Below are 17,050 nucleotides of genomic sequence, written 5' to 3' on the forward strand. Positions count from 1 at the left end.
CCAGCTATTAAATGAAAAGCTTCATGCATAGTGACCACACCGTAACTACACTGTACACGGTGACTAAACTGTACACGGTGACCACACGGTACATGGTACCGTGTCATTTTGACCTGTGCCATTATAAACTGCGCTATTTCGAGAGTGGACTTGAAAAGCTTTTGTCCCTGGTTGTGGCATTCTTAAGAGTACGTTATGTTCGGCGTATATCACACACAGGCATATAGGCATGCCCTCCCGACCAGGGAACCAGACGCTACGAGTGTAACAAGCGGGGCCCCCCCTTGTTATGCTAGCACCTTGGTTCAACAACCAGACGCTACGAGTGTAACAAGCAGGGCCCCCCTTGTTATGCTAGCACCTTGGTTCAACAACCAGACGCTACGAGTGTAACAAGCGGGGCCCCCCCTTGTTATGCTAGCACCTTGGTTCAACAACCAGACGCTATGAGTGTAACAAGCAGGACCCCCCTTGTTATGCTAGCACCTTGGTTCACCACACCCAGATGCTACGAGTGTAACAAGCAGGACCCCCGTTGTTATGCTAGCACCTTGGTTCACCACACCCAGACGCTACGAGTGTAACAAGCAGGACCCCCCTTGTTATGCTAGCACCTTGGTTCACAAAAACCCAGATGCTACGAGTGTAACAGGCAGGACCCCCCTTGTTATGCTAGCACCTTGGTTCACCACACCCAGACACTACGAGTGTAACAAGCAGGGACCCCCCTTGTTATGCTAGCACTTTGGTTCACCTCACCCAGACGCTACGAGTGTAGCAAGCAGGATCCCCCTTGTTATGCTAGCACCTTGGTTCACCTCACCCAGACGCTACAAGTGCAAAAAGCAGGGACCCCCCTTGTTATGCTAGCACCTTGGTTCACCACACCCAGACGCTACGAGTGTAACAAGCAGGGATCCCCCTTGTTATGCTAGCACCTTGGTTCACCTCACCCAGACGCTACGAGTGTAACAAGCAGGGACCCCCCTTGTTATGCTAGCACCTTGGTTCACCTCACCCAGATGCTACGAGTGTAACAAGCAGGGACCCCCCTTGTTATGCTAGCACCTTGGTTCACCTCACCCAGACGCTACGAGTGTAACAAGCAGGGCCCCCCCTTGTTATGCTAACACCTTGGTTCACCACACCCAGACGCTACGAGTGTAACAAGCAGGGACCCCCCTTGTTATGCTAGCACCTTGGTTCACCACACCCAGACGCTACGAGTGTAACAAGCAGGACCCCCCTTGTTATGCTAGCACCTTGGTTCACCACACCCAGACGCTACGAGTGTAACAAGCAGGGACCCCCCTTGTTATGCTAGCACCTTGGTTCACCACACCCAGACGCTACGAGTGTAACAAGCAGGGACCCCCCTTGTTATGCTAGCACCTTGGTTCACCACACCCAGGCGCTATGAGTGTAACAAGCAGGGACCCCCCTTGTTATGCTTGCACCTTGGTTCACCACACCCAGATGCTACGAGTGTAACAAGCAGGGACCCCCCTTGTTATGCTAGCACCTTGGTTAACCACACCCAGACGCTACGAGTGTAACAAGCAGAGACCCCCCTTGTTATGCTAGCACCTTGGTTCACCTCACAAAGACGCTACGAGTGTAACAAGCAGGGACCCCACTTGTTATGCTAGCACCTTGGTTCACCTCACCCAGATGCTACAAGTGTAACAAGCAGGGACCCCCCTTGTTATGCTAGCACCTTGATTCACCACACCCAGACGCTACGAGTGTAACAAGCAGGACCCCCCTTGTTATGCTAGCACCTTGGTTCACCACACCCAGACGCTATGAGTGTAACACGCAGGGACCTCGCTTGTTATGCTAGCACCTTGGTTCAGCACACCCAGATGCTACGAGTGTAACAAGCAGGGACCCCCTTTGTTATGCTAGCACCTTGGTTCACCACACCCAGATGCTACGAGTGTAACAAGCAGGGACCCCCCTTGTTATGCTAGCACCTTGGTTCACCACACCCAGATGCTACGAGTGTAACAAGCAGGGACCCCCTTGTTATGCTAGCACCTTGGTTCACCACACCCAGACGCTACGAGTGTAACAAGCAGGACCCCCTTGTTATGCTAGCACCTTGGTTCACCACACCCAGACACTACGAGTGTAACAAGCAGGACCCCCCTTGTTATGCTAGCACCTTGGTTCACCACACCCAGACGCTACGAGTGTAACAAGCAGGACACCCCTTGTTATGCTAGCACCTTGGTTCACCTCACCCAGACACTACGAGTGTAACAAGCAGGGACCCCCCTTGTTATGCTAGCACCTTGGTTCACCACACCCAGATGCTACGAGTGTAACAAGCAGGATCCCCCTTGTTATGCTAGCACCTTGGTTCACCACACCCAGATGCTACGAGTGTAACAAGCAGGACCCCCCTTGTTATGCTAGCACCTTGGTTCACCACACCCAGATGCTACGAGTGTAACAAGCAGGACCCCCCTTGTTATGCTAGCACCTTGGTTCACCACACCCAGACGCTATGAGTGTAACAAGCAGGGCCCCCCTTGTTATGCTAGCACCTTGGTTCACCACACCCAGACGCTACGAGTGTAACAAGCAGGGCCCCCCTTGTTATGCTAGCACCTTGGTTCCAGGTGCTAAGAGTGTAACAAATAGGGGCCCCCTTGTCATGCTAGCACCTTGGTTCACCACACCCAGACGCTACGAGTGTAACAAGCAGGGCCCCCCTTGTTAGGCTAGCACCTTGGTTCACCACACCCAGACACTACAAGTGTAACAAGCAGGACCCCCTTGTTATGCTAGCACCTTGGTTCACCACACCCAGACGCTACGAGTGTAACAAGCAGGGCCCCCCTTGTTATGCTAGCACCTTGGTTCACCACACCCAGACGCTACGAGTGTAACAAGCAGGACCCCCCTTGTTATGCTAGCACCTTGGTTCACCACACCCAGATGCTACAAGTGTAACAAGCAGGACCCCCCTTGTTATGCTAGCACCTTGGTTCACCACACCCAGACGCTACGAGTGTAACAAGCAGGGCCCCCCTTGTTATGCTAGCACCTTGGTTCACCACACCCAGACGCTACGAGTGTAACAAGCAGGACCCCCCTTGTTATGCTAGCACCTTGGTTCACCACACCCAGACGCTACGAGTGTAACAAGCAGGACCCCCCTTGTTATGCTAGCACCTTGGTTCACCTCACCCAGACATAAGGCACCTCACTTTGTACATAATATTTACCTCTTCTAGCTCTCCCCCCTCTCATCTTCACCTCTGTGTCCTCAGTACATGTATTATGTATGATCTTAAGCTATAAGAACAAGTGTGAAGACATTAGTCCAGTCTTAAACTGCTGGCTAATGTGGGTGTGTGAGACGTGGGTGTGTGAGACGTGGGTGTGTGAGACGTGGGTGTGTGAGACGTGGGTGTGTGAGACGTGGGTGTGTGAGACGTGGGTGTGTGAGATGTGGGTGTGTGAGACGTGGGTGTGTGAGACGTGGGTGTGTGAGACGTGGGTGTGTGAGACGTGGGTGTGTGAGACGTGGGTGTGTGAGACGTGGGTGTGTGAGACGTGGGTGTGTGAGACGTGGGTGTGTGAGACGTGGGTGTGTGAGACGTGGGTGTGTGAGACGTGGGTGTGTGAGACGTGGGTGTGTGAGACGTGGGTGTGTGAGACGTGGGTGTGTGAGACGTGGGTGTGTGAGACGTGGGTGTGTGTGACGTGGGTGTGTGTGACGTGGGTGTGTGTGACGTGGGTGTGTGTGACGTGGGTGTGTGTGACGTGGGTGTGTGTGACGTGGGTGTGTGTGACGTGGGTGTGTGTGACGTGGGTGTGTGTGACGTGTGTGTGTGTGACGTGGGTGTGTGTGACGTGGGTGTGTGAGACGTGGGCGTGTGAGACGTGGGCGTGTGAGACGTGGGTGTGTGAGACGTGGGTGTGTGAGACGTGGGTGTGTGAGACGTGGGTGTGTGAGACGTGGGCGTGTGAGACGTGGGTGTGTGAGACGTGGGTGTGTAAGACGTGGGTGTGTGAGACGTGGGTGTGTGAGACGTGGGTGTGTGAGACGTGGGTGTGTAAGACGTGGATGTGTGAGACGTGGGTGTGTGAGACGTGGGTGTGTGAGACGTGGGTGTGTGAGACGTGGGTGTGTAAGACGTGGGTGTGTGAGACGTGGGTGTGTGAGACGTGGGTGTGTGAGACGTAGGTGTGTGAGACGTGGGTGTGTGAGACGTGGGTGTGTGAGACGTGGGTGTGTGAGACATGGGTGTGTGAGACGTAGGTGTGCAAGACGTGGGTGTGTGAGACATGGGTGTGTGAGACGTGGGTGTGTGAGACGTGGGTGTGTGAGACGTGGGTGTGTGAGACGTGGGTGTGTGAGACGTGGGTGTGTGAGACGTGGGTGTGTGAGACGTGGGTGTGCGAGACGTGGGTGTGTGAGACGTGGGTGTGCGAGACGTGGGTGTGCGAGACGTGGGTGTGTGAGACGTGGGTGTGCGAGACGTGGGTGTGCGAGACGTGGGTGTGTGAGACGTGGGTGTGTGAGACGTGGGTGTGCGAGACGTGGGTGTGTGAGACGTGGGTGTGTGAGACGTGGGTGTGTGAGACGTGGGTGTGTGAGACGTGGGTGTGTGAGACGTGGGTGTGTGAGACGTGGGTGTGTGAGAGCAAATATCCTAGTATAAAACAGCCTGGTTGGTAAGGCTTCCAACTGGGAAGCTATTGCTGCTTGGACTCTGCAATTTGTGTTGAACTGCGTACGGCTAGAAGAAACAGCCTGGTTGATCTGGCTTTCAGTTGGAGGTCTGGTCTGGGACCGGACCGTGTAATGCTCTTGTCTCTGAAATACCGGTGTGACGCGAGTGAAACATTCCCATATGATGCAGGTTTCTGTTTTAGTGATATCCTGACCTTGTACATAGTTACAACCTTGAAGTGTCGGCCTCGAGTGAGTGACAGAAGGTGACACTCGACCTGGGTGTCGACACTTCCTTCAACATCAGTCATCACTTCAGAATAATTTCTCTCAATTGAGAATATGGAGGTGAGGCATATTACCTCACCCAGTCACATGTTTACTGCTGCTCCTGCCTCTCTTTTTGCTCCTGTCTCTCTCTGTGCTCCTGCCTCTCTCTGTGCTCCTGCCTCTCTGTGTGCTCCTGCCTCTCTCTGTGCTCCTGCCTCTCTCTGTGCTCCTGCCTCTGTGCTCCTGCCTCTCTCTGTGCTCCTGCCTCTCTCTGTGCTCCTGCCTCTCTCTGTGCTCCTGCCTCTCTCTGTGCTTCTGCCTCTCTCTGTGCTCCTGCCTCTCTCTGTGCTCCTGCCTCTCTCTGTGCTCCTGCCTCTCTCTGTGCTCCTGCCTCTCTGTGTGCTCCTGCCTCTCTGTGTGCTCATGCCTCTCTCTGTGCTCCTGCCTCTGTGCTCCTGCCTCTCTCTGTGCTCCTGCCTCTCTCTGTGCTCCTGCCTCTCTCTGTGCTCCTGCCTCTCTCTGTGCTCCTGCCTCTCTCTGTGCTCCTGCCTCTCTCTGTGCTCCTGCCTCTCTCTGTGCTCCTGCCTCTCTCTGTGCTCCTGCCTCTCTCTGTGCTCCTGCCTCTCTCTGTGCTCTTGCCTCTCTCTGTGCTTCTGCCTCTCTCTGTGCTCCTGCCTCTCTCTGTGCTCCTGCCTCTCTGTGTGCTCCTGCCTCTCTGTGTGCTCATGCCTCTCTCTGTGCTCCTGCCTCTCTCTGTGCTCCTGCCTCTGTGCTCCTGCCTCTCTCTGTGCTCCTGCCTCTCTCTGTGCTCTTGCCTCTCTCTGTGCTCCTGCCTCTCTCTGTGCTCTTGCCTCTCTCTGTGCTCCTGCCTCTCTCTGTGCTCCTGCCTCTCTCTGTACTCCTGCCTCTCTCTGTGCCCCTGCCTCTCTCTGTGCTCCTGCCTCTCTCTGTGCTCCTGCCTCTCTCTGTGCTCCTGCATCTCTCTGTGCTCCTGCCTCTCTCTGTGCTCCTGCCTCTCTCTGTGCTCCTGCCTCTCTGTGTGCTCCTGCCTCTCTGTGTGCTCATGCCTCTCTCTGTGCTCCTGCCTCTCTCTGTGCTCCTGCCTCTGTGCTCCTGCCTCTCTCTGTGCTCCTGCCTCTCTCTGTGCTCTTGCCTCTCTCTGTGCTCCTGCCTCTCTCTGTGCTCTTGCCTCTCTCTGTGCTCCTGCCTCTCTCTGTGCTCCTGCCTCTCTCTGTACTCCTGCCTCTCTCTGTGCCCCTGCCTCTCTCTGTGCTCCTGCCTCTCTCTGTGCTCCTGCCTCTCTCTGTGCTCCTGCATCTCTCTGTGCTCCTGCCTCTCTCTGTGCTCTTGCCTCTCTCTGTGCTCCTGCCTCTCTCTGTGCTCTTGCCTCTCTCTGTGCTCCTGCCTCTCTCTGTGCTCCTGCCTCTCTGTGTGCTCATGCCTCTCTCTGTGCTCCTGCCTCTCTCTGTGCTCCTGCCTCTCTGTGTGCTCATGCCTCTCTCTGTGCTCCTGCCTCTCTCTGTGCTCCTGCCTCTCTCTGTGCTCCTGCCTCTCTCTGTGCTCCTGCCTCTCTGTGTGCTCATGCCTCTCTCTGTGCTCCTGCCTCTCTCTGTGCTCCTGCCTCTGTGCTCCTGCCTCTCTCTGTGCTCCTGCCTCTCTCTGTGCTCTTGCCTCTCTCTGTGCTCCTGCCTCTCTCTGTGCTCCTGCCTCTCTCTGTGCTCCTGCCTCTCTCTGTGCTCCTGCCTCTCTCTGTGCTCCTGCCTCTCTCTGTGCTCCTGCCTCTCTCTGTGCTCCTGCCTCTCTCTGTGCTCCTGCCTCTCTCTGTGCTCCTGCCTCTCTCTCTGCTCCTGCCTCTCTTTTTGCTCCTGTCTCTCTCTGTGCTCCTACCTCTGTCTGTGCTACTGCCTCTGTCTGTGCTCCTGCCTCTGTCTGTGCTCCTGCCCCCTCTCTGTGCTCCTGCCTCTCTCTGTGCTCCTGCCTCTCTCTGTGCTCCTGCCTCTCTCTGTGCTCCTGCCTCTGTCTGTGCTCCTGCCCCCTCTCTGTGCTCCTGCCTCTCTCTGTGCTCTTGCCTCTCTCTGTGCTCCTGCCTCTCTCTGTGCTCCTGCCTCTCTCTGTGCTCCTGCCTCTCTCTGTGCTCCTGCCTCTCTCTGTGCTCCTGCCTCTCTCTGTGCTCCTGCCTCTCTCTGTGCTCCTGCCTCTCTCTGTGCTCCTGCCCCCTCTCAGTGCTCCTGCCTCTCTCTGTGCTCCTGCCTCTCTCTGTGCTCCTGCCCCCTCTCAGTGCTCCTGCCTCTCTCTGTGTTCCTGCCTCTCTCTGTGTTCCTGCCTCTCTCTGTGCTCTTGTCCACGGCGTTGGCTTTTTGATTTTTTTCCTTGTATACTCAGTGACTTTCATCGTGTGGAGGTGGATCAGAGATGGGTGGTCGTGTGGAGGGGTATCAGAGATGGGTGGTCGTGTGAAGGGGTATCAGAGATGGGTGGTCGTGTGGAAGGGTATCAGAGATGGGTGGTCGTGTGCAGGTGGATCAGAGATGGGTGGTCGTGTGGAGGTGGATCAGAGATGGGTGGTCGTGTGGAGGGGTATCAGAGATGGGTGGTCGTGTGAAGGGGTATCAGAGATGGGTGGTCGTGTTGAGATGGATCAGAGATGGGTGGTCGTGTGGAGGGGTATCAGAAATGGGTGGTCGTATGGAGGGGTATCAGAGATGGGTGGTCGTGTGGAGGGGTATCAGAGACGGGTGGTCGTGTGGAGGGGGATCAGAGATGGGTGGTCGTGTGGAGAGGTATCAGAGGTGGGTGGTCGTGTGGAGGGGTATCAGAGATGGGTGGTCGTGTGGAGGGGTATCAGAGATGGGTGGTCGTGTGAAGGGGTATCAGAGATGGGTGGTCGTGTGGAAGGGTATCAGAGATGGGTGGTCGTGTGCAGGTGGATCAGAGATGGGTGGTCGTGTGGAGGTGGATCAGAGATGGGTGGTCGTGTGGAAGGGTATCAGAGATGGGTGGTCGTGTGAAGGGGTATCAGAGATGGGTGGTCGTGTGGAAGGGTATCAGAGATGGGTGGTCGTGTGAAGGGGTATCAGAGATGGGTGGTCGTGTGGAAGGGTATCAGAGATGGGTGGTCGTGTGCAGGTGGATCAGAGATGGGTGGTCGTGTGGAGGTGGATCAGAGATGGGTGGTCGTGTGGAGGGGTATCAGAGATGGGTGGTCGTGTGAAGGGGTATCAGATATGGGTGGTCGTGTTGAGATGGATCAGAGATGGGTGGTCGTGTGGAGGGGTATCAGAAATGGGTGGTCGTATGGAGGGGTATCAGAGATGGGTGGTCGTGTGGAGGGGTATCAGAGACGGGTGGTCGTGTGGAGGGGGATCAGAGATGGGTGGTCGTGTGGAGAGGTATCAGAGGTGGGTGGTCGTGTGGAGGGGTATCAGAGATGGGTGGTCGTGTGGAGGGGTATCAGAGATGGGTGGTCTTGTGGAGGGGTATTAGAGATGGGTGGTCGTGTGGAGGGGTATCAGAGACGGGTGGTCGTGTGGAGGGGGATCAGAGATGGGTGGTCGTGTGGAAGTGGATCAGAAATGGGTGGTCGTGTGGAGGGGTATCAGAGATGGGTGGTCGTGTGGAGGGGTTTCAGAGATGGGTGGTCGTGGGGAGGGTGATCAGAGATGAGTGGTCGTGTGGAGGGGTATCAGAGATGGGTGGTCGTAGGGAGGGTGATCAGAGATGGGTGGTCGTGTGGAGGTGGATCAGAGATGGGTGGTCGTGTCTAAGGGTATCAGAGATCTGTGGTCGTGTGGAGGGGGATCAGAGATGGGTGGTCGTGGGGAGGTGTGGTGGGGGGTTCAAAGAGGGGGTGGTCGTGGGGAGGTGTGGAGGGGGGTTCAAAGACGGGGTGGTCGTGGGGAGGTGTGGAGGGGGGTTCAGTGACGGGGTGGTCGTGGGGAGGTGTGGAGGGGGGCTCAAGGACGGGGTGGTCGTGGGGAGGTGTGGAGGGGGCCTCAAAGACAGGGTGGTCGTGGGGAGGTGTGGAGGGGGGTTCAAAGACAGGGTGGTCGTGGGGAGGTGTGGAGGGGGGCTCAAAGACGGGGTGGTCGTGGGGAGGTGTGGAGGGGGGTTCAGTGACGGGGTGGTCGTGGGGAGGTGTGGAGGGTGGGCTCCAAGACGGGGTGGTCGTGGGGAGGTGTGGAGGGGGGCTCAAAGACGGGGTGGTCGTCGGGAGGTGTGGAGGCGGGTTCAAAGACTGGGTGGTCGTGGGAAGGTGTGGAGTGGGGTTCAAAACGGGGTGGTCGTACAATCTCTGACGACCGGTCCTGGCTAGCTCCTCCTTACCTCGCTTACTCACCTTAAACATGTACCTTAACACTCTTCCCTTAACATGTACCTTAACACTCTTCCCTTAACATGTACCTTACCACTCTTCCCTTAACATGTACCTTAACACTCTTCCCTTAACATGTACCTTAACACTCTTCCCTTAACATGTGGTGTGGAGGGGGCCTCAAAGACAGGGTGGTCGTGGGGAGGTGTGGAGGGGGGTTCAAAGACAGGGTGGTCGTGGGGAGGTGTGGAGGGGGGTTCAAAGACGGGGTGGTCGTGGGGAGGTGTGGAGGGGGTTCAGTGACGGGGTGGTCGTGGGGAGGTGTGGAGGGTGGGCTCCAAGACGGGGTGGTCGTGGGGAGGTGTGGAGGGGGGCTCAAAGACGGGGTGGTCGTCGGGAGGTGTGGAGGCGGGTTCAAAGACTGGGTGGTCGTGGGAAGGTGTGGAGTGGGGTTCAAAACGGGGTGGTCGTACAATCTCTGACGACCGGTCCTGGCTAGCTCCTCCTTACCTCGCTTACTCACCTTAAACATGTACCTTAACACTCTTCCCTCAACATGTACCTTAACACTCTTCCCTTAACATGTACCTTAACACTCTTCCCTTAACATGTACCTTAACACTCTTCCCTTAACATGTACCTTAACACTCTTCCCTTAACATGTACCTTAACACTCTTCCCTTAACATGTACCTTAACACTCTTCCCTTAACATGTACCTTAACACTCTTCCCTTAACATGTACCTTAACACTCTTCCCTTAACATGCACCTTAACACCCTTCCCTTAACATGCACCTTAACACTCTTCCCTTAACATGCACCTTAACACTCTTCCCTTAACATGCACCTTAACACCCTTCCCTTAACATGCACCTTAACACTCTTCCCTTAACATGCACCTTAACACCCTTCCCTTAACATGCACCTTAACACTCTTCCCTTAACATGTACCTTAACACTCTTCCCTTAACATGTACCTTAACACTCTTCCCTTAACATGCACCTTAACACCCTTCCCTTAACATGCACCTTAACACTCTTCCCTTAACATGCACCTTAACACTCTTCCCTTAACATGCACCTTAACACTCTTCCCTTAACATGCACCTTAACACTCTTCCCTTAACATGCACCTTAACACTCTTCCCTTAACATGCACCTTAACACTCTTCCCTTAACATGCACCTTAACACTCTTCCCTTAACATGCACCTTAACACTCTTCCCTTAACATGCACCTTAACACTCTTCCCTTAACATGCACCTTAACACTCTTCCCTTAACATGTACCTTAACACTCTTCCCTTAACATGCACCTTAACACTCTTCCCTTAACATGCACCTTAACACTCTTCCCTTAACATGTACCTTAACACTCTTCCCTTAACATGTACCTTAACACTCTTCCCTTAACATGCACCTTAACACCCTTCCCTTAACATGCACCTTAACACTCTTCCCTTAACATGTACCTTAACACTCTTCCCTTAACATGTACCTTAACACTCTTCCCTTAACATGCACCTTAACACCCTTCCCTTAACATGCACCTTAACACTCTTCCCTTAACATGTACCTTAACACTCTTCCCTTAACATGTACCTTAACACTCTTCCCTTAACATGCACCTTAACACCCTTCCCTTAACATGTACCTTAACACTCTTCCCTTAACATGTACCTTAACACTCTTCCCTTAACATGTACCTTAACACTCTTCCCTTAACATGTACCTTAACACTCTTCCCTTAACATGCACCTTAACACCCTTCCCTTAACATGTACCTTAACACTCTTCCCTTAACATGCACCTTAACACTCTTCCCTTAACATGTACCTTAACACTCTTCCCTTAACATGTACCTTAACACTCTTCCCTTAACATGCACCTTAACACCCTTCCCTTAACATGCACCTTAACACTCTTCCCTTAACATGTACCTTAACACTCTTCCCTTAACATGTACCTTAACACTCTTCCCTTAACATGCACCTTAACACCCTTCCCTTAACATGTACCTTAACACTCTTCCCTTAACATGTACCTTAACACTCTTCCCTTAACATGTACCTTAACACTCTTCCCTTAACATGTACCTTAACACTCTTCCCTTAACATGCACCTTAACACCCTTCCCTTAACATGTACCTTAACACTCTTCCCTTAACATGCACCTTAACACTCTTCCCTTAACATGTACCTTAACACTCTTCCCTTAACATGTACCTTAACACTCTTCCCTTAACATGCACCTTAACACTCTTCCCTTAACATGCACCTTAACACTCTTCCCTTAACATGTACCTTAACACTCTTCCCTTAACATGCACCTTAACACTCTTCCCTTACGTAAACACCCATGTTAAACGCTAAGCTCAATCGGTAGCGCACTCAGCTCACATTCTGTGGTCTGTGGTTCAATCCCCGGTACGGGTGGAAATATTAGGACGTGTTTCCTTAAGACACCTGCTGTCATTGTTCACTTAGCAGTAAAATAGGTACTTTGGTGTTAGTGGACTGGTGTGGGTCGCATCCTGGGAAAAAACTGATCTAATTTGCCCGAAATGCTGTGCATAACAAGCGGCTTTCTATATAATAGTGTATCGTTGATGTCAGCTATTGTCTGTATACCTTGTACATGTACTTGTAGAAATAAGGATTATTACTATTTATAAATTGACTTCATACACACGCCAGTGAAGAGGTGGGGCCAGGAGCTGTGAATCTACCCTTGCAACCATAGCTAGGTGAGTATACATCTGCTGTTGCTGATACGTCAGTGACCTGCTAGAGGAAATTAAATCCACTGTATCACAGAGGAGGATGTGAGAGGAACAAGGAACAAAGGAGGATGTGAGAGGAACAAGGAACGGAGGAGGATGTGAGAGGAACAAGGAACGGAGGAGGATGTGAGAGGAACAAGGAACGGAGGAGGATGTGAGAGGAACAAGGAACGGAGGAGGATGTGAGAGGAACAAGGAACGGAGGAAGATGTGAGAGGAACAAGGAACGGAGGAGGATGTGAGAGGAACAAGGAACGGAGGAGGATGTGAGAGGAACAAGGAACGGAGGAAGATGTGAGAGGAACAAGGAACGGAGGAGGATGTGAGAGGAACAAGGAACGGAGGAGGATGTGAGAGGAACAAGGAACGGAGGAGGATGTGAGAGGAACAAGGAACGGAGGAAGATGTGAGAGGAACAAGGAACGGAGGAGGATGTGAGAGGAACAAGGAACGGAGGAGGATGTGAGAGGAACAAGGAACAAAGGAGGATGTGAGAGGAACAAGGAACGGAGGAGGATGTGAGAGGAACAAGGAACGGAGGAGGATGTGAGAGGAACAAGGAACGGAGGAGGATGTGAGAGGAACAAGGAACGGAGGAGGATGTGAGACGAACAAGGAACGGAGGAGGATGTGAGAGGAACAAGGAACGGAGGAGGATGTGAGAGGAACAAGGAATGGAGGAGGATGTGAGAGGAACAAGGAACGGAGGAAGATGTGAGAGGAACAAGGAACGGAGGAGGATGTGAGAGGAACAAGGAACGGAGGAGGATGTGAGAGGAACAAGGAACGGAGGAGGATGTGAGAGGAACAAGGAACGGAGGAGGATGTGAGAGGAACAAGGAACGGAGGAGGATGTGAGAGGAACAAGGAACGGAGGAGGATGTGAGAGGAACAAGGAACGGAGGAGGATGTGAGAGGAACAAGGAACGGAGGAGGATGTGAGAGGAACAAGGAACGGAGGAGGATGTGAGAGGAACAAGGAACGGAGGAAGATGTGAGAGGGACAAGGAACAAAGGAGGATGTGAGAGGAACAAGGAACGGAGGAGGATGTGAGAGGAACAAGGAACGGAGGAGGATGTGAGAGGAACAAGGAACGGAGGAGGATGTGAGAGGAACAAGGAACGGAGGAGGATGTGAGAGGAACAGGGAACGGAGGAAGATGTGAGAGGAACAAGGAACGGAGGAGGATGTGAGAGGAACAAGGAACGGAGGAGGATGTGAGAGGAACAAGGAACGGAGGAGGATGTGAGAGGAACAAGGAACGGAGGAGGATGTGAGAGGAACAAGGAACGGAGGAGGATGTGAGAGGAACAAGGAACGGAGGAGGATGTGAGAGGAACAAGGAACGGAGGAGGATGTGAGAGGAACAAGGAACGGAGGAGGATGTGAGAGGAACAAGGAACGGAGGAGGATGTGAGAGGAACAAGGAACGGAGGAGGATGTGAGAGGAACAAGGAACGGAGGAGGATGTGAGAGGAACAAGGAACGGAGGAGGATGTGAGAGGAACAAGGAACGGAGGAGGATGTGAGAGGAACAAGGAACGGAGGAGGATGTGAGAGGAACAAGGAACGGAGGAGGATGTGAGAGGAACAAGGAACGGAGGAGGATGTGAGAGGAACAAGGAACGGAGGAGGATGTGAGAGGAACAAGGAACGGAGGAGGATGTGAGAGGAACAAGGAACGGAGGAGGATGTGAGAGGAACAAGGAACGGAGGAGGATGTGAGAGGAACAAGGAAGCTGGCGGCCACAGCTCCGCTGTTACTTCAGTAAACTACGGACAGTGAGGAATGTGGCTATTAGAGTTCAATCGTCATTAATGCCAAGAGAATAGGGGAAGGAGTGAAAAAACCGGCTGTGGAACGTAGTCTGAGAAGAGACGGCATATAAAAGCATAAAGATCTCGGGGTGAGCATTACACCAAGCATATCGCCAAAAGCACATAACAACCACATACTTCTAACCACATAACTTCTAACAGTTAGTGGTTGAGAGATCCTGGTCCCTGCGGCCCGGTCTCAGACCAGGGCGCTTTAAAAGGGAAATGAAACAGGATAGAAGTCAAGAAACACACAAGATGTTTGTAAATATAGATGTATATAATTGACGTGTTATCTTACATGTGTGCAAGATAGAGTATATCAGGAGTCCTGGCAGAGTGCAACGCGTTCGACAGTCTGAAAGTAAATAACATACGCAGGTTTAAGAGTGGAAACGATCGGGCATTGAGAGCCCAGGAATTAGTAAAGCCGGTTTACAGTAAAGGTGAGAACTGGAGCTGTGATTGGTATCCCTGCAGACACAACTAGGTGAGTACATTTACTCTGCTGTGGTAGTTGAGTGTTGCAGGCCGCTGCAGCAGCAACAATAATAAAAGTACCAGAGGTAGCTACAACAGCAGTAGTAGCAGAAGCAACAACAGCAGTAGTAGCAGAAGCAACAACAGCAGTAGTAGCAGAAGCTACAACAGCAGTAGTAGCAGAAGCAACAACAGCAGTAGTAGCAGAAGCAACAACAGCAGTTGTAGGAGAAGCAACAACAACAATAGTAGCAGAAGCAACAACAGCAGTAGTAGCAGAAGCAACAACAGCAGTAGTAGCAGAAGCAACAACAGCAGTAGTAGCAGAAGCAACAACAGCAGTAGTAGGAGAAGCAACAACAGCAGTAGTAGCAGAAGCAACAACAGCAGTAGTAGCAGAAGCAACAACAGCAGTAGTAGCAGAAGCAACAGCAGCAGTAGTAGCAGAAGCAACAACAGCAGTAGTAGCAGAAGCAACAACAGCAGTAGTAACAGAAGCAACAACAGTAGCAGAAGCAACAACAGCAGTAGTAACAGAAGCAACAACAGTAGCAGAAGCAACAACAGTAGCAGAAGCAACAACAGTAGCAGAAGCAAAAACAGCAGTAGTAACAGAAGCAACAACAGTAGCAGAAGCAACAACAGTAGCAGAAGCAACAACAGCAGTAGTAGCAGAAGCAACAACAGCAGTAGCAGAAGCAACAACAGCAGTAGTAACAGAAGCAACAACAGCAGTAGTAGCAGAAGCAACAACAGCAGTAGTAACAGAAGCAACAACAGCAGTAGTAACAGAAGCAACAACAGCAGTAGCAGAAGCAACAACAGCAGTAGTAACAGAAGCAACAACAGTAGCAGAAGCAACAACAGCAGTAGTAACAGAAGCAACAACAGCAGTAGTAGCAGAAGCAACAACAGCAGTAGTAGCAGAAGCAACAACAGCAGTAGTAGCAGAAGCAACAACAGCAGTAGTAACAGAAGCAACAACAGCAGTTGTAACAGAAGCAACAACAGCAGTAGTAGCAGAAGCAACAACAGCAGTAGTAGCAGAAGCAACAACAGTAGCAGAAGCAACAACAGCAGTAGTAGCAGAAGCAACAACAGCAGTAGTAGCAGAAGCAACAACACCAGTAGTAGCAGAAGCAACAACAGCAGTAGTAGCAGAAGCAACAACAGCAGTAGTAGCAGAAGCAACAACAGCAGTAGTAACAGAAGCTACAACAGCAGTAGTAACAGAAGCAACAACAGCAGTAGTAGCAGAAGCAACAACAGCAGTAGTAGCAGAAGCAACAACAGCAGTAGTAGCAGAAGCAACAACAGCAGCAGTAGCAGAAGCAACAACAGCAGTAGTAGCAGAAGCAACAACAGCAGTAGTAGCAGAAGCAACAACAGCAGTAGTAGCAGAAGCAACAACAGCAGTAGTAGCAGAAGCAACAACAGCAGTAGTAGCAGAAGCAACAACAGCAGTAGTAGCAGAAGCAACAACAGCAGTAGTAGCAGAAGCAACAACAGCAGTAGTAGCAGAAGCAACAACAGCAGTAGTAGCAGAAGCAACAACAGCAGTAGTAACAGAAGCAACAACAGCAGTAGTAACAGAAGCAACAACAGCAGTAGTAGCAGAAGCAACAACAGCAGTAGTAGCAGAAGCAACAACAGCAGTAGTAACAGAAGCAACAACAGCAGTAGTAGCAGAAGCAACAACAGCAGTAGTAGCAGAAGCAACAACAGCAGTAGTAACAGAAGCAACAACAGCAGTAGTAGCAGAAGCAACAACAGCAGTAGTAGCAGAAGCAACAACAGCAGTAGTAACAGAAGCAACAACAGCAGTAGTAGCAGAAGCAACAACAGCAGTAGTAGCAGAAGCAACAACAGTAGCAGAAGCAACAACAGTAGCAGAAGTAACAACAGTAGCAGAAGCAACAACAGCAGTAGTAGCAGAAGCAACAACAGCAGTAGTAACAGAAGCAACAACAGCAGTAGTAACAGAAGCAACAACAGCAGTAGTAGCAGAAGCAACAACAGCAGTAGTAGCAGAAGCAACAACAGCAGTAGTAGCAGAAGCAACAACAGCAGTAGTAGCAGAAGCAACAACAGCAGTAGTAGCAGAAGCAACAACAGCAGTAGTAACAGAAGCAACAACAGCAGTAGTAACAGAAGCAACAACAGCAGTAGTAGCAGAAGCAACAACAGCAGTAGTAACAGAAGCAACAACAGCAGTAGTAACAGAAGCAACAACAGCAGTAGTAGCAGAAGCAACAACAGCAGTAGTAGCAGAAGCAACAACAGTAGCAGAAGCACCAATAGCAGTAGTAGCAGAAGCAACAACAGCAGTAGTAGCAGAAGCAACAACAGCAGTAGTAGCAGAAGCAACAACAGTAGCAGAAGCAACAACAGCAGTAGTAGCAGAAGCAACAACAGCAGTAGTAGCAGAAGCAACAACAGCAGTAGTAGCAGAAGCAACAACAGCAGTAGTAGCAGAAGCAACAACAGTAGCAGAAGCAACAACAGCAGTAGTAGCAGAAGCAACAACAGCAGTAGTAGCAGAAGCAACAACAGTATCAGAAGCAACAACAGCAGTAGTAGCAACAACAACAGCAGTAGTAGCAGAAGCAACAACAGCAGTAGTAGCAGAAGCAACAACAGCAGTAGTAGCAGAAGCAACAACAGCAGCAGTAGCAGAAGCAACAACAGTAGCAGAA

General features: G+C 51.9%; 1 protein-coding gene across 12 annotated transcripts in view; it reads left to right on the forward strand.

Moving 5' to 3' along the window:
- Positions 1 to 17,050, forward strand: part of LOC128685474 (serine-rich adhesin for platelets) — a 316,490-nt gene that overhangs the window by 113,620 nt on the left and 185,820 nt on the right. The window lies entirely within an intron of this gene.

Source organism: Cherax quadricarinatus, chromosome 8 (genome assembly GCF_038502225.1).
Source record: "Cherax quadricarinatus isolate ZL_2023a chromosome 8, ASM3850222v1, whole genome shotgun sequence".
NCBI classification, from domain to species: domain Eukaryota; kingdom Metazoa; phylum Arthropoda; class Malacostraca; order Decapoda; family Parastacidae; genus Cherax; species Cherax quadricarinatus.